The sequence below is a fragment of the Hemiscyllium ocellatum genome (genome assembly GCF_020745735.1).
Source record: "Hemiscyllium ocellatum isolate sHemOce1 chromosome 27 unlocalized genomic scaffold, sHemOce1.pat.X.cur. SUPER_27_unloc_1, whole genome shotgun sequence".
Classification (NCBI taxonomy): Eukaryota; Metazoa; Chordata; class Chondrichthyes; order Orectolobiformes; family Hemiscylliidae; genus Hemiscyllium; species Hemiscyllium ocellatum.
In genome coordinates, this window is record NW_026867476.1 from 986,613 (window position 1) to 1,004,891 (window position 18,279).

Consider the following 18,279-nt stretch of genomic DNA (forward strand, 5'->3'; position numbering starts at 1 on the left):
CCAGTCGGATTGGCCGAGCAGTTAGATCGGTTCCTGGGACCCAGTTTGCGTACTTGGGGAGAAACGATGGCAATTCTGGGAACATTGTTCGCGGGGAAAGAGCGAGGTTTGATCAGGAGGGCGGCCTTACAGGAATGGGAAAAGAGACATCCAGTTGGAGCTGGCGTAGTCCGGCACTGATCCTCACTGGGATAATAATGAGGCGATCGATAGGAACTCAATGCGAGATCCACGAGAAATGACATTAATGGGAATCAAAGAGGCGGCAGCAAAATCACAAAAAAACTTTGTTAAGGCCTTTGAAGTACAACGAGAGAAGGATGAAACACCTTCTGCATTCCTTCAAAGGCTTAAGGAGGCTACAAGGAAGTATTCGGGAATGAATCCCGATGACTGGGACTTTTAAAAGTTGGTGACTAAATCATGGCCGGACCTACAAAAGAAATTACAGAAATGAGAGGGATGGAGTGATAGACAGATGGAAGAGATGTTACGTGAGGCACAGAAAGTGTATGTGAAAAGGGAAGACGAGAAGCAGAAACAGAAAGCCAAAATGATGGCGGCAACAGTGGAAGAAATAACAAAACGACAGCAGGAATATAGTGTGGGATATAGGTAGTGTTACTTCTGCAATTATAATTACTTATACAAAGTAAATGAACTCACACCAGTGTGTATTTGTTTCAGCCAGGAGCTGAGTCAACAAGAATGGAAACTATGTGGAGGAAATGCATACTTTTTTTTGTATTAGCTAAAAATGTATGCAAGATAGAAACGGGACGGCAAAACAATGCAGGCGACTAGATCGGTGCTATGAGGGGAGGCAGTTAAGCTAGATACGCCTGTACAAACAGTAGGTACAAACATCTGTTTCCCACTTTTACAGAAACACAGGAACAAACCCCAATTAAAAGGGTCTGAACGATCTGTATGAGAGGGGAGGCACAGATGGAGGGAGTAGATAATGGTAAGGAAAGGATATGCCTAACAATGACCCACAGTGGGATGAGGTCAAACGGCCTTGTGAGGCCAGAAATAAGCATTTTGTCACAGACCAGGCCGGATAAGGCAAGAGATAAACATGAGTAATGGGTACTGGTCTTAGGGAAGGGGAGGATGTAAACAGGGGAGGAGCAACGAAATAAAAAAAATATAGAAACCAAATTATATAAATATTGAGTATTCGTTGAATTTGGTGTGTGAGTCCCTTGCCTTGTAGACAGACAGTGGACACCACACCCTCTTGCAAGAGTAAAAAAATGACACTACTGATTCAGATCTTGTCTCGGACTGAAATTATTGAAGTGTGTGAGCTTAGTTTCTCACAATTGGGGGCTGTTCGGGATGTTCTTCCATCACCGGGGGGAGTGGCTGGCCCTGGACACTGGGAAGACGCGTCCCGTTCCCAATTGAGGAGCGGTCTCGTGTCCCGGTTTGGTCTGCTCCCTTGGGTGACTGGTACGAATCTCACAAGAGAGACATCTGAATCAGATAGTGAAAGGAGGTCGATAGAAAATACGGCGAAAAGGGGCCAGGCAACTCTGTGCACAGACCAGGGTAAGAAAATTGACTTTTAAGTACTGCCTTGGTGGCCGGGATTGAGTTTTAGTAGTTAATAAAGGACTAACGAAGGAACTCAATATGGGTTGTGCCGTGGGTAAGGAAAAAAGCCTCCGGGAAAACAAAAGAAAAAAGGCAATGGCAATGGAGGCAGGGTCCCTTACAACATACCTCCAGAAAGTCCGTTGGGCAGGATGTTGTGGAATTAGACAAATAATACTTGTACAAGGGAAAAAGGTGATTAAGTATTGTTGCTTTGCATGGACTAAGGAATTCATTCTTCGTCTCGCCGTCTTCTGGCCAAAGTACAGGTCGGACGGAGACTGGGTTTGTAAATATCTGAATTTATATGTCAATGTGTGAGAGAGAGAGAGAGAGAATGAAAAGAGCTGTACAGCTGATAGAAAGTTTAACCCTTTGTGATCTGGTTTGAATGCACATTTGTTTGTTGGTGATTGAATGTTTGTGCTTTATTCCCTGGAGCTTGAGTTCCAGGACTGTTTTGAACCTGATTTTTATTAGGGAAACTTAACATGATGTCTTTTAAGGTTAAGGATTCTATAGAGATTATGAAAAAAAATGATAACTCCTGTTCTTTTTTACAGGTCATGACGGCCTTACTATCAGTTTCTAACTAATCTCTTTTACCTTTACATAGAAGCGATTTATGGAGGACAGTTGAAGTTTCAGTTCAACATTAGGATTTTGTTTTTACTACAATCTATGGTTATTATCTGTGACCTTGGATTCGGCCATTGTTCATGCATTAGAAGTTTTTTTTAAAAACTTGAATAGACAAATTCTTTTAAGGCAGCTCTGATTACTTCACGACCTATAGCATTGTAATCGAGCAATGATTGGTCAGGACTACTTAAGAAAACTAGTTTTGGATTTAAATTAAGGGACTAAAACTGGGTAATTACAGTGGATTTCAAAGTTGGGAACTGTATGCATTTTACATTTTTAATATTAAATACTGAATAAATGAATATAAATATATTTACAAGTTAGGGACAGGCTTTAAAGTTAGTCAAGCATGAATTGGTGTTTGAAGTTATGGGGAGCTAGAAATATTGCAATATTTCTTAAAAAAAAGGGAAGAACGTAACGACTTATCCCCTTCGGAAGGTACCAATAGGGGACAAAGAGATCGGGTTTGTGTGTGACCCCCTCACCAGTGGGGAGGTCAGAACATTTAAAAGGGAGATGAAGGTCCTGGTTGAGGATCCGGTAGGGTTGTCTGAACAAATTGATCAATGTTTGGGGCCCAGTCTGTATACGTGGGCTGAGGTAATGTCTATTTTGAATATACTATTTACTGGGAAAGAAAGGGGACTTATACGAGGAGCAGCCATTAAAATATGGGACAGGGAACACCCGATTGGAGAAGGGGATGCTGGACAGGGTGAGATGAAGTTTCCCCTCAGAGAGCCCCAGTGGGAAAATCAAAACCCGGAGCATAGAGAAGAAATGAGGGAATTGAAAGACCTGAGAGGCACAGAAAGTGTTTGAAAAAAAGAGAGAGGATGAGAGACAAAAACAGAAGGTGAAAATGATGGTAGCTACGGTTGATGAGATGGTTAAGAAAAGAATGGAACCAATATTGAGCACCCGGGAGTGGTGGGTGACAGCACGTAGGGCAGAGAGGATGTGGGGAGAGAGATCGACCCGATTGTATGGGCTAGGGAAGGGAATCGTGGAGGACTACAGACCCCTCCCCTTGAAGTAAGTTTAAAAAGGATAGGGGACGTTGTCTGTGAGCGACAATATCCCATTTCCATCGCAGGTAAACGAGGACTGCAGCCAGTAATTGAGGGACTGATTAGAGATGGATTGTTGGAGCCACGTAGGTCTCCTTATAATACCCCAATCCTACCCGTGCGGAAATCCGATGGAACTTATCGATTGGTGCAGGAATCGAGAACATTAAATCGTATAGTACAGATTAGACACCCAGTGGTGCCAAACCCCTATACGTTATTGAGTAAGATCCCCCATGACCACAAATGGTTTAGTGTGATAGATTTAAAGGATGCCTTTTGGGCTTGTCCCTTGGCGGAGGAAAGTAGGAATTTGTTCGCCTTTGAATGGGAAGACCCCAGGACAGGACGGAAACAGCAATACCGGTGGGCTGTGCTCCTCCAGGGGTTTACGGAATCCCTGAAGTTATTTGGGCTGATGTTAGAACAAATATTGGAGAAATTTAGCAGCCCCAAGGGGACTATCCTGTTGCAGTATGTAGACGACCTCTTAGTAACAGGAAAAAAAGAGAGAAAGAGTAGTAGAAGCCACTAGCAAATTAGTGAATTTCCTGGGCCAGCAGGGACTGCGAGGATCTAAAAACAAACTACAATATGTGGAGCGAGAAGTGAAATACACGGGACATTTAGTTAGTGAGGGAAAGGGAAAGATAAGCCCGGAATGGATAGAGGGAATAGTGGGGATGCCGCTGCCCAGGACTAAACGGGAGAGTTACGTCAATTTTTGGGTTTAACGGGATATTGCAGATTGTGGATTGATTCCCATGCTCAAAAACTAAGAAATTATATCGCAAACTATTAGAGGAGGAACCAACATGTCTAAATTGGGATGATGAGGAAAAAGAACTAGCTGAGGAACTCAAGAGATCTGATCCATGCCCCCGTGTTAGCCTTACCTTCCCTAGATAAACCTTTCCACCTCTTTGCTACTGTAGATAAGGGAGCAGCTTTGGGAATATTAACCCAGAGGTGGGGAGGAATGAAACAGATAGTAGCATATCTTTCGAAGCTATTGGATCCAGTATCCCAGGGATGGCCTGAGTGTGTGCAGGCTGTGACTGCCACTGCGAGTGGGGTGTTTAAAACAATATTAGAGCACATAATTCCCCGATATGGGATATGTGAACCGTATAGATTCTGACCAAGGAACTCATTTTACCTCTAAAGTGTTACAGGGGGTAATGAAAGGGTTGGGAATTTCCTGGGAGTTCCATACTCCATGGCACCCGCCATCATCAGGAAAGGTTTGCGAGAATGAGCCAAAACACTCAAACGACAGCTCTCTAAATTGATAATAGAAACCAGACTCCCTTGGACTAAATGTTTACCTATAGCTTTCTTGCAAGTACGAACAGCCCCAAGGACAGATTTGGGACTATCCCTCTATGAGATCTTATTTGGATTACCTTATCTGGGAACGCATGGAGAATTGCCAATTCCCGAAACTAAACATTTGTTCTTAAAAGAAGTATACACTGGGCTTGTCCGCCTCTTTGTCTTTCCTCAGGAAACAGGGTTTATTGGCACAGACTCTGCCCCTTGAATTCACCGTTCATCCCATCCAGCCGGGAGATTGGGTCTTAGTAAAATCATGGACAGAGACTAAATTGCAGCCGGACTGGGAAGGGGCGTATCTTTTGACGACCGGAACGGCAATAAGGACGGCGGAGAAAGGCTGGACTCACTACACTCGGGTCAAAGGGCCAGTGGAATCTCCAGTTGAGGAAGACAACTGGACAGCTGAATCAACGCAAGACCCACTGCAACTCAGGCTAATGAGACTTTGAATAACTGATTATACACTGGCAACGCAAGCGCAGGATTATTTCTTTAAGATTGCATATTAAGTCTTTTTGTGCTTCAGTATGATGTTTAGAATACTGGGGATGCTCAGAGTTATGATGCTAGCCCTCTTAGTATTGGGATTTTGTCAAATATCACGTTCATATGTATTATTAACGGTTCCTGAGTCTGATAATCTACAAGTAATAGACGCTGATGCGTGCAGCTTAGTAAATTGTGGGGATGTAGATAATCAGAGACAGTACCGCAGCTCTGCGATACATCTCAAGTCCTATGGGGATGGTACTTGGTATAATAGTCTCGTCACAGTACACCGGACCCCCTTCCAACCAGCTCGCGATTGTCCCGATAAAAAGTGTAACCCAGTATCCCTAACAATAAAGAAAGCCACATGGCACGAAGCAATTCTGGGGGGGGGGTGGGGAGAGGGTGCACGGCACCTATGAGATACAATTAAATGAAACATTTGGGATAGAAATGAAACCAAACGGGAAGGATTTCTCGGGCTGTTGTTTTCGAATTAGTGTAGGACAGGGAAAACGGGTGGAACTACTGGATCATAAGATACAACCTTTCACCCCTCCCGCTGATCCTGAAGTAGTAAAAATTAGAGAGGTAAAGGACTTGAAACAGACTATCGAAATTGAAACTGGGTACGGGGATGCAAATGCCTGGGTTGAACGGGTAAAGTATACTGTAAAAAGTCTGAACAAAAGCAATTGCTATGCATGTGCCTCCGGTAGGCCAGTGGCCCAGGTGGTTCCCTTTCCGCTGAGGTGGAAGCGAGACAGGCAGGGCATGGAATGTGCGATAGCCCTGTATCAGGATGAGACTGCATGGAATGATAGGAATTGTACCTTCCTATCTCTGATGTTCCCTCCCTTGGAGAAGAAAGATGCAAAAGTTCCCCCCACGTTTTCCGCCGCACTTGGAAACCACAAGTCGTGTGTGCGTAGACAAGGTACAAGTCGGTCTAGAGATTTGGAGGGAGCTGAAATTATATACAGAGATTAAAAACGTTACCGAAACAGAGGAGGGAACTACTCAGCACTAAAGGTTCCCCGAGCGGATCTGTGGTGGTACTGTGGAGGCAAAATATTGAGACCCACCCTACCTCCGGATTGGAGAGGGATATGTGCAATTGTACAATTGGCAATTCCATTTACCCTGGCATTTGAGAAGGAAAAGATAGTAGGGAAACAGGGAAGGGATAAGAGATCACTGTTAGACACTTCTTTCGATGACAGGATTTATCTCGATTCGGTAGGAGTCCCTAGGGAGGGTACCTGATGAGTTTAAGGTTCGTAACCAGATTGCAGCAGGCTTTGAGTCAGCTCTCTTTTGGTGGGTAACAATTAATAAAAATGTAGATTGGATAAATTACATTTTCTATAATCAACAGCGATTTATAAATTATACAAGAGATGCGGTTAAAGGAATACCAGAACAGCTTGATGCGACAAGTAGGATGGCATGGGAGAACGGAATGGCCCTTGATATAATTAAAGAAAAAGGGGGTGTGTGTGTGTGATGTTAGGAGGAAGCTGTTGTACCTTTATTCCTAATAACACCGCATCTGATGGTTCAATTACTCGGGCCTTAAGGGGCTTGACTACCTTAGCAGAGGAACTGGCTGAGAATCCAGGAGGAGACACATCTCTCACGGGATGGCTTGAATCCTGGTTTGGAAGATGGAAGGGGGTGGTGGTTTCCATCCTTACTTCCCTGATAGTAGTAGCCGGGGTATTGGTGGCCATTGGCTGTTGGATCATACCCTGTACACGTGGGCTCACCCAAAGACTGATTGAGACAGCCTTAATGAAACAGATGTCCCTACACGGGAATCAGGCAGAGGAACGTTATCAACTAAATAATGAGGGGATGAGTGAGACCAAGGTGGATGAAATCTCCGGAATGATGCTTGCGAATTTCGGGGGCGATGCTTAAAAGAAAAATGCAGAAGATAACAAATGGTAATTAAAGAAAAAAGGGGAAATTGTGGGATATAGGTAAAGTAGTGTTACTTCTGCAATTATAAATTACTTATACAAAGTAAATGAACTCACACCAGTGTGTAATTGTTTCAGCCAGGAGCTGAGTCAACAAGAATGGGAACTATATGGAGGAAATACATAATTGTTTTTTTGTATTAGCTAAAAGTGTATGCAAGATAGAAACGGGACTGCAAAACAATGGTAGATATTACAGACGACTAGATAAGATGCTGTGAGGGGAGGCAGTTAAGCTAGATACGCCTGTACAAACAGTAGGTATAAACATCTGTTTCCCACTTTTACAGAAACACAAGAACAAACCCCAATTAAAAGGGTCTGAACGATAAGATGCTGAGAGGGGAGGCACAGATAGAGGGAGTAGATAATGGTAAGGAAAGGATATGCCTAACAATGACCCACAGCGGGATGAGGTCAAACGGCCTTGTGAGGCCAGAAATAAGCATTTTGTCACAGACCAGGCCGGATAAGGCAAGAGATAAACAGGAGTAATGGGTACCGGTCTTAGGGAAGGGGAGGATGTAAACAGGGGAGGAGCAATGAAATAAAAAAAAATATAGAAACCAAATCATATAAATATCGAGTATTTGTTGAATTCGGTGTGAGAGTCCCTTGCCTTGGAGACAGACAGTGGACACCACACCCTCTTGCAAGAGTAAAATAAATGACACTACTGATTCAGATCTTGTCTCGGACTGGAATTATTGAAGTGCGAGAGCTTAGTTTCTCCCAATAGGGACGACAGGAAGAAAGGGGGGAAATACGAAAAACAAAACCCAGTAATTAGGGAAAGTAAGCAACAGGCAGGATGTTATTATTGTGGCAAAAGTAGGACATTTCAAACGAGACTGTCCAGATTTCCGAAGAGAAAAGGAAACAGTCTCCCTAATGGCTTTCGAAGGAGAATAGTGGGGCTGGGGGTCAGGGGTTCCTTCCTCCTGAGACCCACCGGGAGCCCTTGGTAAATCTACAGGTGGGACCTAAAGGGGAGGAGACAGTATTTCTGGTAGATACGGGAGCGGCCTGGCCATCTCTAATTTTTAGATTTACTGGCGCTGAATGGACTAACCAAAGGATCAGGGTTTCTGGAGTAAAGGACGAAGATTTCTTCGTACCCATTTTTGAGCTGACTTTAATTAAGGGAAGTAAAGAGGAAATAACAGGACAGTTCTTATATATCCCTGACCTCGGGAGCAATTTATAGGGTAGGGATTTGATTATTAAATTAGGCCTAGAGGTAGACAATTGTAACACGACCGTAAAAATGGCCATGTTAACACTGAGCGATGAAAAGCAAATCCATCCTGATGTACGGGCAAAAGATGGTAATCCAGGTGGGTTAAATATTGATCCGATAAGGATTACGTTAAAACAAGAAAATAGGATAGTTCATGTAAAACAATACCCGATATCCCTAAATGGCCGCAGAGGTCTACAACCAGTTATAGGTTCGTTGATAAAAACTGGGTTACTGGAATCATGCATGTCACCCTTTAATACTCCGATATTGCCTGTCTGCAAACCAGACGGAACCTATCGAATGGTGCAGGATCTTAGAGCAGTGAATCAGTTGGTTTGAACACCACACCCAGTGGTACCTAATCCAGACACTGTGCGAAGTAAAATACCATGTGACCATCGCTGGTTTAGTGTGATAAGATTTAAAAGATGCATCCTAGGCTTGTCCCTTAGCCACAGAAAGCCGTGACATGTTTGCCTTGGAATGGGAGGATCCGGACGCGGGTAGAGAACGGCAGTTCCGCTGGACGGTACTTCCCCAGGGATTCACGGAATCACCTCATTTGTTTGGACAAGTACTGGAGCAAGTCCTTGAACAGTTTACAATGCCCAGGGGGAGGATGTTGTTACAATGTGTGGATGACCTACTTGTAAAGAGAAGTGAGGTGAGCAAGGCTACCGATAGACGGTTAGAATTCCTGGGGAAACAGGGTCTAAAAGTATCTAGGAATAAGTTACAATGTGTGGAAAAAGAGGTAAAATATTTGGGACACCTCATTAGTGAACCCCGAAAGGATTAAAGGAATAACTGAACTACCCCTACCGACCACCAAAAAAGAGATATACGGATATTATTGGGGTTGGTGGGCTATTGCAGGTTAATAACAGATGGATAGGCTCAGAAAACGAAAGGGACCGTATTCCAAGGTGACAGAATCTGGACATGAAAAACTACAATGGGCAGAAAAAGGAGAAGGAAGGGTTACAGGAATTAAAACAAAGCTTAATACAAGTTCCCGTGTTAGCCCTCCCTTCCACCTTTTTATGACAGTAAATAATGGAGCAGCAATAGGAGTGCTAACCACGAAAACAGGAGGAAAGGAACAACCCATAGCCTTCCTGTCCAAAATTTTACACCCTGTCTCGAGAGGTTACAGTACATACAGGCGGTGGCGATCACTGCCACCCTGGTAGAGGAGAGCCGCAAACTAACCTTCGGAGGGGGCGCTGGTCGCTAGCACTCCCCATCAAGTCAGAACAGTGTGGAACCAAAAGGCAGGAAGATGGTTGACAGATTCAAGAATTCTAAAATACGAAGCCATTCTTAAGGAGAGAGGGACGGCCTGGTGTTGACAACACCAGTTGTTTGAACCCAGCCACCTTTGTGTGGAAGGGAGAACCCTTAGATACGCAAGAAGTGGAACATGATTGTTCAGATATTATGGAGTATCAGACCAGAACGAGAGCAGACTTAAAGGATAGTCCCTTACATGAAGGAGATAGGCTGTTTATAGACGGGTCGTCAAGGGTAGTCCAAGGAAAAAGACACAACGGATATGCAGTGGTAGACGGTAGTGAAAACCGCACAGTTGAGGCTGACCGGTTACCGAACACGTGGTCAGCCCAAACTTGCAAATTGTATGCTTTAAACCAGACCTTAAAACGGCTAGATAATCGGGATGGGATAATTTACACCGACTCTAAGTATGCCTATGGGGTGGCCCATACCTTCGGTAAAATATGGCAACGACGTGGGCTAATCAATAGCCAAGGAAAGGAATTAGTCCGTGAAGAATTGATAGGACACGTATTAGAAAGTTTGAAATTACCGCAAGAAATAGCGATTGTTCATGGACTGGGGCACCAAGAGGGGAATAGTCTAGAAGCAGGAGGAAATAGACGAGCAGATGAAGCAGCCAGAGAGGCAGGTATGAACCTTACAGTGACAAAGGTACAAATTCTTACACCCCTTGTAAACTCTTCTTCCGTAGACCCTGTGTACGTGGAGGAAGAGGAGCAAGAATTCCAAGAAATCAGACGAGTGAGGGAAGATGGATTCTCCCTGATGGGAGAGAAATGCTGAATAAACCAGTAATGAGGAACATCCTGAATACCCTGCACCAAGGCAGTCACTGGGGCTCCCAAGCTCTGTGTGACACAGAAAGTATGGATGTAAGGGAGCCTGTACCGTAGCCAAACAAATGTGTGCAGGATGTCCGACTCGCCAAAAGATTAATAAGAAAGTAATAAGAAGGAGAGAAAAGGGGGTGGGGGGAGGAAGAAATCCTGGGGTGAGACCCTTTCAGAGTATACAGGTAGATTACACTGAATTACTTCCTGTTGGGAAGCAAAAGTACTCGTTGGTCACAGTAGACCACGTGACTGGGTGGGTGGAGGCCTTCCCGATGTCCTCAGCCACCTACAGAGGGGAGGTAAAAGTCCTCCTTGAACATATAATCCCACGATACGGAGTAGCAGAAAATATAGATTCAGACCAAGGCGCTCATTTCACATCTAAACTATTACAGAATGTAATGGCAGCATTGGAAATTTCATGGGGATTTCACACTCCTCCCTCTTCAGGACGGGTGGAACAAATGAACCAAACCTTAAAAACGGGGTCGTCTAAACTAATATTAGAGACTCGATTACCATGGACAAAATGTCTGCCAATAGCATTGCCAAGAATTTGGACTGCACCTAGGCGTGACAGAAGTCTCTCGCCTTACGAAACGATGTTTGGACTACCCATCCTGGGAGGAAGAGGGGAAGTACCGACGGCCGAACTTACTGATAGGTTTCTGAAAAATTATATTGCGGCTCTCGGCTCTTCGTTGTCTTTTCTTAGGAATAAGGGTCTCCTGGCGCAGACACCACCTTCGGAGTTCACGGCACACCAGATAAAACCGGGAAATTGGGTTCTGGTGAAAACCTGGAAAGATACTAGACTGCACCCAGACTGGGAGGGGCCGTTCCTCACCCTCCTGACGATCGAAACGGCAGTACGGACTGCAGGAAAAGGGTGGAGCCATCACGCTCGTGCTCAGGCGCTCCTTCTTTCTCGGCGGAGTGGCAGGCTAATCCTACAGAGGACCCTCTGAAAATCAAGCTGAGCAGGAAGACTGAACTGAAATAAGAGACTTTTAAAGCTGCTGCTATTGGTTTAAAGATAACCGCTGCCATTGACTGTAAGTGCTGTGTGGGCTCACCTTTCCCAGACACGAGAGAAAGGGGTGGGTGAGGACGGGGATAATAATATAAAATAGGTACCATGAATAGAGTGACCAACTTCATCCTCTTGGTGTTAAGACTTTACGAAATAGGGGTGGCACGTTCGAAACTGTTAAAAGTCCCCGAATCTGGATACCCGCAGGTAATAAAGAGCAATGTTTGCAGCCTGGTAGATTGCGGAGATGTAAAGGATCAGAGAGAATATAGTTCCTTTACAATCAGTCTCCCGACGCAGATGCAGGAAACATTTGGTGTACAAGGGTTGCCACCCGGCATCGCTATTCACAGAGATCCCTTCCGCCCGTCCCTGGAATGTACTGATGAGAAATGCAACCCGATATATCCCACTGTTAAAAATACCTCCTCTGAAGACTCCTTTCCTGCTCGCTTTCTCCCTCCCCGTGAAGGTGGGAGTCGACCCCCTCAGCAGCAACTTTATGATCTTAATGGAAGCTCCTGAGGACCCCCGGAAAATACGTAGGGGTGTGGTGACTGGGAGATACCCTGGGAAGTGTTCTGTAGGCTGCTGTTTTCGAATAATGGGAGAAAAGGGAAAGCGAGAAGAGCAAGAACCGTATATCCCTGACAGTGACCCGAAACTGGTAAAAGGTATCGAGGTCAAAGACTTAAGACAGACCCTTGAAATAGAAACTGGAAACAGGGACACAAAAGCCTGGGTGGAATGGGTAAAATACACGGTAAAAAGCATAAATAAAAACAATTGTGATGCATGTGCCTCAGGTAGACCGGTGGCATGGGTGGTTCCCTTTCCGCTCAGGTGGAAGCAAGACAGGGCCGGTATGATAGCCCTGTACCAGGATGAGACGGCGCGGGGGAAACCCCGGTCATTGCTGTCAATGTTTCCTTCCCTAAAGAGAGGGGGGAGAATTAAATACTCCCCGTATGTTTGCGAATGTGGTTGGGAATCATACCTCCTGTGTGCAGAGGAATGGAACAGACCAGTCCCGGTTTCTAGGAGACCCGACGCTATGCTCGGAAATTGAATCCGTTTCCGGGACAGAGTGGGGAAGGAACTATTCAGCCTTAAAAGGTACCCCGAGCGGATTTGTGGTGGTACTGTGGCGGGAAGATCTGAAGACCCGCTATGCCCTCGAGCTGGCCAGGCACGTGTACAATTGGCAATTCCATTTACCTTGGCATTTGAGAAAGAGGAGAAGGGAGTAAGGAAGGCGGATGAGCGAAGTAAGAGATCGGTACTGGGGACTTCCTTTGATGACAGGATTTATTTTGACTCCATAGGGGTTCCGAGAGGGGTGCCTGACGAGTTTAAGGACGGCAACCAGATTGCAGCAGGTTTTGAATCATCCCTATTTTGGTGGGTCACAACTAACAAAAAATGTAGCTTGGGTAAACTACATTTTTATATAACCAACAAAGATTTATAAACTATACTAGAGATGCAGTCAAGGGAGCTGCTGAACAGCTTGATGCCACTAGCAGGATGGCTGGGGAAAACAGACTAGCCCTGGACATGATTCTAGTTGAAAAAGGTGGCGTATGTGTGATGTTAGGGGGGAAAGCTGCTGTACCTTTATTCCGAATACCACAGCACCTGATGGGTCAATCACTCGCGCATTGTGAGGATTGACCACCCTCTCGGAGGAATTCAGGAGTGGACACGTCACTCACAGGGTGGTAGTGTGGTTTGGGGTGGTAGTCTCCGTTCTCACACCCTTGGTAATAGTGGCAGGGCTACTAACTGTAGTTGGTTGTTGTGTTATACCTTGTATACGAGGATTAACCCAACGGCCTTAGCTAAACAAATGACCCTGAGAGGAAAGCAAGTTGAGGGACTCCATCTCCCGAACGGCAAGGGAATGGGCCCCCTTAAAGAACAGGCTATAATAACTAAGGATGTGGAGGATGGGGAGCGAAGGGAAAGTCAAAGACTGCTCCAGGAGTTTGAAAAACGGATAAGATTGTGAACCTCATCGCCAAAAGGCGTAAGAGGGCAGAGCCTGGAAAAATGAATTAAAAGGGTACTTAATAAGTGCAGAAACAACAGTTAAAGAAAAAGAAAAAGGGGAAGTTGTGAGAGATGTCTGTAAAAAGTGTTGTTTCTGCAAAGAATGGAGTTGCTGGATATGGGCGCTATAAAAATTCAGATGTGCTAACATGAGTGATAGTTAAAACTGGCTTCTTGCACCTGCAGACACATGATCGTGGTTTTGCAAGGCGGTTACAGCCTCTGTTCCAGGAAACGGAAGGGGGTTTTAATTTAGATAAAGAGGAGTCACGTAGCGGCCATTAAGCTGTTAGGTAGGGTAAGGGGGTGGGAGAGGTGATCTCATGCAGCACCAGGGATATAACTGTGTACATGTTCCAATGCTCATTTGCTTAATGCATTTGATGCCCTTACTTGCAAGTTCATCAATAAATTGCCTTGTTTCCAGCTTTTGGTGGTCTCAGCTAAATTTTATTTTGTTTCTAACACGTGGGAGAGCGTTTGCAGCACTGCCTCAGTGTGCAAGCACACACTCAGGATAGCTGGGCTCTCCTGCCACACGGTGAGCAGCAACCAATAAAGGGTCGTTAATAGAGTCACAGAGACGTACAGCACGGAAACAGACCCTTCAATCCAACCCGTCCATGCTGACCCAGATATCCCAACCCGATCTAGTCCCACCTGCCAGCTCCCGGCCCATATCCCTCCAAACCCTTCCTATTCACGACCCCACCCAGATACCTTTTAAATGTTGCAACTGTACCAGCCTCCACCACATCCTCTGGCAGCTCATTCCATACATGTACCACCCTCTGCGTGAAAAAGCTGCCCCTTAGGTCTCTTTTAAATCTTTCCCCTCTCACCCTAAACCTATACCCTCTAGTTCTGACTCCCAACCCCAGGGAAAAGACTTTGCCTATTTATCCTATCCATGCCCCCTCATAATTTTGTAAACCTCTATAATGTCACCCCTCAGCCTCCGACACGCCAGGGAAAACAGCCCCAGCCTGTTCAGCCTCTCCCTGTAGCTCAAATCCTCCAACCCTGGCAACATCCTTGTAAATCTTTTCTGAACCCTTTCAAGTTTCACAACGTCTTTCCGATAGGAAGGAGACCAGAATTACATGCAATATTCCAACAGTGGCCCTAACCAATGTCCTGTCCAGCCGCAACATGACCTCCCAACTCCTGTACTCAATACTCTGACCAATAAAGGAAAGCATGCAACCATCAGCATTGAGAAGGTACCAGTGTCCAGCCATTGCTCAAACTCTGAATCTTAAAGCTCAAATTTCTGCAGCTGGAAGCACTTCCTGCACGTGTGGTCATCTCAGACAGTAGTGCGGACAGTAACAGACTTCCAGAGTGACACATTTCACTCCATTGACATAAGCAGCCTCGGTTTAAACCTAAACTTACTGTGTCTAACTCACGAACTTACTTAATTACTTTGTCTCAAAGTTCATGCTTTAGTATATTTTGCTTGTTTCTGGTTATTAGTAGGAAAGCCAAGAGAGCTTTAACAGAGCTACAGGGCAAGGCTGAGGGGTATTTAGCCTGGAGTGTCAGAGGTAGAGGGGATGACCTTATCGAGTCACACAGTCAGGGCAGGCAGGGACAAAGTAAACTAAAGGAGAAAGTGAGGAGTGCAGATGTTGGAGGACCAGAGTTGAAAGGTGCGGTGCTGGAAACGCACAGCAGGCCAGGCAGCATCCGAGCAGCAGGAGAATTGACGTTTCGGAAATAAGCCCTTCTTCAGGAATGAGGCTGGTGTGCCAAGCGGGCTGAGATAAAAGGTTGGGGGGTGGGGGGAAATTTGGGGGAGGGGCGCTGGGAATACGATAGGTGGAACGAGGTGAGGGCGATAGGCCAGGGAGGGGGGGGGGGAGGAGAAGATGATTGCAGGTCAAGAGGGGCTGAACCCCTCCCCCCACCTTATCTCAGCCCCAACCCCCAGATTCAGCACCGCCCTCTTGACCTGCAATCTTCTTCCCTACCTCTCTGCCCCCAACCCCTCTCCGGCCTATCACCCTCACCTCCTTCCACCTATCGTATTCCCAGCACCCCTCCCCCCACTTTTTAATCTCAGCCCGCTGGGCACACCAGCCTCATTCCTGAAGAAGGGCTCATGCCCGAAACGTCGACCCTCCTGCTCCTTGGATGCTGCCTGGCCCGCTGCGCTTTTCCAGCACCACGCTTTTCAACTCTGCGTTTACTTCAATGCAAGGTGCCTAACAGGTGAGGCAGATGAACTCAGGGCATGGTTAGGAACTTGGGACCGGGGGAATATCATACCAATTATGACTCTGTGAGGCGTGTCAAATCACAAGGGGGCATGGATAGGGTGAAAACTGGAGAGGCATAGGTTTGAGGTGAGTGGGGAAAGGGGGACCTGAGGGGTAGCACTTTTCACGCAAGCATCTTGCGGAATGAAGTGCCAGTGGAAGTGGTGGGGGCTGGTGCCAGGACAGCATTGACACGGAAAGACGACGTGAGACTCGAGAGGGCTCGGAGAAGATCTGCATGGATGTTGCCAGGGTTGGAGGATCCGGGTGGCGGGGGGCTGGTTTCCCTGGAGCGTCGGGGAAGGGAGGGTGGGGGAGTTGGGCGAGGGATGACCTTACAGAGGTTTGTGAGGGGCATGGATGGGATAAGTGGATGGGGTCTTTTCCTTGGAGGGAGGAGAGGGGAGGCTCCAGAGCTGGAAGGCATGGGTTTGGGGTGAGAGGGGAAGGACCGGGGGGAGGGGCGGGCAGCTTTTTCACACAGAGGGTGGTGCGTGTGTGGAGTGGGCTGCCCGGAGGGGGGGGGGGGGTAGTGGTGGAGGCTGGTACAGTTGCAGCATTTGGGAGGTATTTGGATGGGTGTATGAATGGTGGAGTGGGGGGGGTTTGGAGGGGTGTGGGCTTGGGTGCTGGCAGGTAGGACTGGATTGGGTTGGGATATCTGGGTCAGCACGGACGGGTTGGACCGAAGGGTCTGTTTCCATGCTTCCCCCATCTCTCATGGCTCTATGGGACAGGAATAAGGGCAGGCTGATAGGAGACATGGGGCCAAGCGCCAGGAAAGGTCACCTGGAGGTCAAGACACGTCATTCCATTGTCGGGTCGCGACAGACGCGCGTTCGGGCCAATCGGGACGAGGCGGGGGCGGGCTTGGAGGAGTCTTTGACCGACCCACCGCCCGCCCGACGTCACTCGGTCCTCCCACCAATCAGAGGGCGCGGCGCCAACGTCAAGCGAGGCCGACGTCACCCGGTCCTCCCACCAATCGGAGGGCGCGGCGCCAACGGCCGCTGAGGCCGACGGCGGCCATTTTAACGTAGCGGGCAAACCCGAAGGGAAACGCGGCATCGCTGCGAGCTTTGGGAAGGAGGAGGGGGAGGGGATGGGGGTGAGGGGGTAACTCGGGGTTTACCGCTCCGCGCCGGACTTCTGTTTATTTCTCCGCGGAAACCGTTTCACTCACCCGCCGACGTGTTTCGGCGCCACTGCGCTCCGCTTCCGTCCCGCCCGCGCTGCCGCCGTGAGCCACCGGATGTGAGGAGCGTGATTGACGTCGGCCCCGACCAATAGGAAGAGGAGGTGTCGCCGCGCGCGCGCCTCGTCCCCTACCAGCACCACCCTTGGAAGCTGGACGGTCCTCCAACCAATCGGAGTCAAACAGGGGGCGGAGCTGGACGGTCCTCCAACCAATCGGAGTCAAACAGGGGGGCGGGGCTGGGCGGTCCTCCAACCAATCGGAGTCAAACAGAGGGCGAGGTTGGGTGGTCCTCCAACCAATCGGAGTCAAACAGAGGGCGAGGTTGGGTGGTCCTCCAACCAATCGGAGTCAAACGGCGGGGCTGAGCGGTCCTCCAACCAATCGGAGCCAAACGGCGGGGCTGGGCGATCCTCCAACCAATCGGAGTCAAACGGGGGGGCGGAGTTGGGGCTGCGGGGCGGGGCTGGAGGACCTCGCGAGCCAGGGTGGTCCTCCAACAGGACCCACTGCAGATGCTGGAGATCAAGGGTCCAGAGTGTGGGGCTGCAAAAGCACAGCAGGTCAGGGCAGCATCCGAGGGGCAGGAGAGCCGACGTTTCGGGCATACATCAGGAAATGAGGCTTGTTGGCCCCCAAGGGGCTGCTGAGAGACAAATGGGGAGGGTAGGTAGCCAGGAATGCAACAGGCAGATGAGTTTGGGGGGGAGGGGGTTGGGTTGTGGAGCAGATAGATGGGAAGGAAGGTAGACAGGTAGGACAGGTCAAGAGGGCGGTTGGCTCTGGAACCAGCTTCGGGGTGGGTGGGGAGGAAACTGGTGAAATCCACATTAATGCGGGTTGGAGGACCCCAAAGGCAGAAGATGAGAAAGGCGTCCTTCCTCCAGACGTCATGTGCTTCGGGTTCAAGCTGCGGAGGAGGCCCAGGGCTTGCACGTCCTTGGCAGAGCGGCTGGGGTGTGAAGAGTGTTTGGCCATGGGGCGTTGAGGTTGTTTCGTGCACGTGTCCCGGAGATGTCCCTTCGGAATCCTTCCACATCCGTCAGAGATTCACCTGTAACTCCAAACACACCATCTACGTGTGGCCTGTTGCTCCCGAGGTGGTCTCCTCTACACTGGGGAGACGGGATGCCAACTTGCGGAACGTTCAGAAGTTCTGTGCACAAGCCTTCCATCAAGCTTTTGTGTCGTAATATCTCTAAGTTGGATGGGAGGCTGTCCTGTTAGA

The 18,279-nt window shown here is 47.8% G+C and overlaps 1 protein-coding gene across 1 annotated transcript in view; it reads right to left on the bottom strand.

The window, feature by feature from the left end:
- LOC132807031 (zinc finger protein 774-like) overlaps window positions 1-17,204 on the bottom strand; it is a 29,117-nt gene extending 11,913 nt beyond the window's left edge. The window contains exon 1 of the mRNA XM_060821338.1: window positions 17,040-17,204. The gene's annotated coding sequence lies outside the window, so the exon portion shown is untranslated. The remainder of the gene's footprint in view (window positions 1-17,039) is intronic.
- Window positions 17,205-18,279: the final 1,075 nt, after the last annotated feature.